Here is a 5,000-nt window from a genome sequence, read left to right on the forward strand (position 1 = left end):
ATGCCAAAAATATTAAATTCTGTTGTCTCGTTAAGGGATAAAACCACAAATAAACGTAAAGAACTTATTGCTTTTTAAAGCCTATAGGCTGGGTGTTATATGAGTGAAAACTTTGTTAAATTTTAAATCTAAATCAGCACTTCCTATTTTATACTTTTTATTGTTAAATCTTATCTTTTATTACGCTTGCTTAATTTTACTTTATATTTTTTTCTTATTAAGCAAAACTTTTTATGATAAGTTGGAAATTGTTTTACGCGATAAAAATTAAATTGATGGAATTTTGAAATCTTTTATTTAATTAACTCTACTATACTTCTTTTAAAATCATTTTAAACTTGCTATTTATCAAAAACATTTGCTAATTAAGTTATTGATATGTATTATACTTAAGATAACTTCAAAAAAAAAAAAGAGCACTTTATACTTTTTATTAATAGTCCCCCCTCCAAAGGCTTCTATTTTGTTTGTTGGTTAAAATAATTGTTGGAAATGTCTTTGATGCGCCAAAATGTTTCAGTGTCACAAACTTATAGTCGGGCATCCTGAATTAAAAAGTGTAAATAAAATTAGACAAACTTTTATTTAAATCTTATTAAGTTATAATTATTGTTGTTTAGAACAAGTATTTATATACGATGTGATAATATTCTTCACTTTTTTTTTAGATTTTAAGTAAAACGAAATTACGCCTTTGTTTGTCCTCTGTTATAATTTATATTTTATTATACTACATATTATCAAATATTTTCTCTATATCTTATATTTCTAATTCCTCTATATATAATATCTCTAAATCTAACGATTTTTTTTTTAAAACTCTAGGTCAATATAACATAGGCCATGATTTTCTTATTGTTAAAAACACGTCATACATGTTGTTAATAACAAGTCGTTAAAATAATTGCGTTAAAAACAAGTCATATAGTAAACAAATAAGAAAGAGTAAGTAACCCAGATTTTCAAAGATAATTTCCAGAAATAATACACTTAAATATATATTAAGACATCAGTATATGCAGAATTCTTTTTTAATCCATATCAAATAGTAGTAGGTCCTCTCTCTCTCTCTCTCTCTCTCTCTCTCTCTCTCTCTCTCTCTCTCTCTCTCTCTCTCTCTCTCTCTCTCTCTCTCTGACTGAGCTTTATAATTAAAGTTTACTGTCATAATATTTACATTCGTTGATTTTAGCAGAACAACGCAGCGCACCCATGTTTGCTGTTTTTTGGAACAACAGATGATTTAATAATTAACTAAGTGAAGTATTAACAAATGAACTAAGTCTTAGCTCATTGTTATGGTTTCAGACAAATAGCCTAATTGCATTTGCGTTTTAAAGTCATTTCAACATGGCACCAATACTAATTTTGCTAAAGCCCCTAAAAAGTGTTTCAGACAGTGCTTTCAGGATGAATGTCATGCTTTGGTGTAAATTGTGGTAAACAAAATCCATTCGGCTTTCAAGTTATGCAATGTTCTTAATTATATTACTAGCTGACATTTTCTATATCTCTCTAGAATAAGATTCTAGAACATTTGGGATCCATCATAACATTACAATTAGTTCAACAATTTCTTCCTTGATCCTTAACAAGATAAGAAATAAAAAGCAATGAAGCAATGAAGCAATAAAATCTTTTTACATTTCAGAGGTATTAGCTTCTGCATCAATATTAATAAACCCTACTTGTGTAAATATTCCACAACGTTGAAAGTTTTTTTTATTGGAAAATAGATGCAAAAGTGTTTGAAAAAGGTTTTAATTTTTACAAAAAAAAGTTTAAAACTAATTTTTTGAAACCTTACCTTTTAACTTGTGAGCAGGTTGTTAAACTTCATCTTTAATAATTTTTAGAAATATGTTACAATAAAATTATTGCTAATAATATAGATTTTCTCCCAGAAGAGCTAAACTCATATACTCAAAAAGGTTCCACAATTTTTACCATACTCTTAACTATTCAATCAATTTAAACATTAAAGAATATAAGTACAACATCTGGGCAGGTTTGTCCCTAGAGAGGGTGTAGGGGTGTATAACCCCCTACAAAAATTTTTTTTTTAAAACTCGTCGGTAAATTTAAAACTTTAGTCGCAAATTAAATCAAACAAGGACCTTTTTTATTAATTCGTTAGTTGGCATAAAACAGATACGTCACCCCCTTCTCTTTACGAGACATGGGACGACCCTGCATCTAGCGAAGTTTACATGTAGTTATAGTGCCTTAAAATTTTTTTCAGAGTACCATACAAGTTGAATAATAAAGGTATAAATTTCAAAATGATGATGTCATCTCAATTAACTTTTTTCTTTACCTTTTTACTTAAATTATTAAATCATACATCACTTTTAAAGCTCAAAAAATTTTAATGCTCAAAAAACTCAAAGTGTTATTTCTTTTTTTCTTTTTTAAATATAGCTTTTTAATGTAAAGCTTTTATAATAAGAGTCGGCATGGAATTTATTGCTAATTTATTTATAACAAAATGAACTTTATCTTATTTTAAGTTTTTTAAGATCAATAAAAAATTTATATACTGTTGCAACTTTATTGTATCTAGAATAGACTCAAATTAGGTCTACCCACTACCCGAAAAATATTTTTCTTATTATTTTGAATTTATAAAGACAAACGGTTAATAGGACCTTGTGTATTCCCTTTTGAGGGTTGGGAGAGCAGGAAAGGAGTGTTATTTTTTCAAAGTTTAATCCTTTAAAAAATATTTATCTTAATTTAAACTAAAGAATATCTTTTTTCGAGGCCTCAAATTTAACAATAATAAATTTATTTTAGCTAATTTTGTTCTAAGGAGCAAACATTATTTTTTTATGTATAAATCCATATTTGATTTTAATCCTAATGCAGTCGTAGCGTTTATATCTTTTTTAAAAATAGTCTTTTGTTTCTTTATCATTATTTCAATGTCTCTGTTTAGATTCAGCTATGTAGTAAACATTAATTTCCTGTTTTTGTATAGAAGTTTTATCTTTATTTTATTAATTAATAATTATAGTATGATGACTCGGTAAATAATAGGTAAATAAAATTGAATTCAATTACCTTCAATCGTGTATAAGAGGAAGTCATATAATATGACACATCAAAACAAATGAAGTTTATAAATACTGTTTTTATAAACTAAATAAAATGGAAGTTATTTTTAAAAAACGTTACTTTCACGTAGTTTTTTTTTAATCTTCTAAAAAAGATTTTAAGTTGCAAATTAAACCATAGAAAAGTGTTTTATTGGGTTTGAAAATATTGTTGACTGTTACAAGTAAGGTTTAACAAAAGCTCCAAGTCTTTTAGGCTCATAAACATTTTCAAGTGATGAAAACATTTAAACAAAAATTTCATCAATGTTGTAATCTGATTAAAAAACATGAAAATAGAAGAAAAATTTGCAAGTTAAATTTGATATTATTTAAAACTAGACTAAAAATGGTTCCAATAGTAATATTTTAAAATAATATTATAGCAAATATTTGCTTTTTCTTGATTTTATTTTTTAGGCGTGTTTTTTATTTTTTTAAAGTAAATGTGCAATTAAAAGTATATTGCTTTCAATGACAACAATTTCAAAAACTCAATGCATTCCTGCTGAAAATAGGTTGTGAAGCAGCTCATAAAAAAAGAATATAGTGCATAAATGAAGAATCACATGAATAAAACTATAGAATAAGAACAACCATAGAGCAAGAACATTTTGTAATAAACATTTTAAAAAGTATCACTAACTTAAACCAGTGTCAAAACATCAAGAGTGTTTCGGCACTGATTTAGGTCCCAAGCTGCCTAAAGCATATTTGACCAAACTAATGAAACTACAACAAACAAAATTACCGAAACAGCAATAAACCAAACAACTAAAGCTTATGATGTTGATCCTTGGACCATTTGTTGGTCCATTTATACCATCTGCTATACTACTAAGTTCTTCTAAAGGTTGCAAATTGACAATCTATATGCAACTTTAAATGAAGATAACATGTAAGAATATGCAACTTTAAATGAAGATGAACTAGAAAAGATGGCATTGTAATTGTACCAAAATACAGATATTAACACTGAAATAATTTGAAATCACTATAAGATCTCCAAAATTTTTTTTGAAACTTAAACTAAAATCTTTTATTATGCCCGTAACTAGTCTTATTATAAGGATAATAACTCTAAAAAAAATTACATCCTTCATTCTCATTAAAAATACCGTATACCTCCTTCAACCTTGAGCCCACCCAAGGTACAATAAAATTATCACTAATATATAAATATATTATTGACCTCAAAATCCTCTAAAGTAACTAAAATATAGGTATCAAAAGGTTTGATACCTCTATTCTAAGTTTAAAAAAGATTCTTAAAAAAAAAAAAATGAATTGAGGTAACAGCAACATTTTGACTGTTAAAATACTTCAAATTATATACCTTTATTATTCAATTCACATGCACTTATAGTTTCCTAAAAAATTATTTTAATTGATATTGTATTCATCATGTGAAAGACTATATACTAAATTTCAGATTGGTACCTCAATCCGTTTATTAGATATATCGCTATTTAATAGCAAAAAAACATGCTGCAAAAAATGCTTAGATATATTCAGCAAAATTTAAAACCGACTATCACAACAACCTTAAGGAGTTGGATACTCAAACTTTCAGGTTTTTTCTAATTTTATTGAGCTCTTTAACACATAAAAAATATTAGTAAAATTCAAAACATTAGGTGAAATTTGTTTATTTTTTCTACTAATTTGACACGAAATAACTCGTAAATAACTCGTTACATAACATAAAACTTGATAAAAAAGTAATAAAAAGGGCTATGGATAATAAAAGTCCTTTTAAACGTTAATGCGGTTGTAGCATAACATATGATTTTGGTTTGTATTGCTCTCGCAAATGATGTTAAAAATTATTTATGTTAACGACACTGGGTAGAAATTTTTTTAAACAAGGGTTAAAAAGACAGCACATTCTGCCAATCAGATTCA

General features: G+C 26.5%; 1 protein-coding gene across 2 annotated transcripts in view; it reads left to right on the forward strand.

Moving 5' to 3' along the window:
• The window catches only part of LOC101235931 (hyaluronan mediated motility receptor), a 40,343-nt gene that overhangs the window by 11,078 nt on the left and 24,265 nt on the right, over positions 1-5,000 (forward strand). The window lies entirely within an intron of this gene.

Source organism: Hydra vulgaris, chromosome 10 (assembly GCF_038396675.1).
Source record: "Hydra vulgaris chromosome 10, alternate assembly HydraT2T_AEP".
NCBI classification, from domain to species: domain Eukaryota; kingdom Metazoa; phylum Cnidaria; class Hydrozoa; order Anthoathecata; family Hydridae; genus Hydra; species Hydra vulgaris.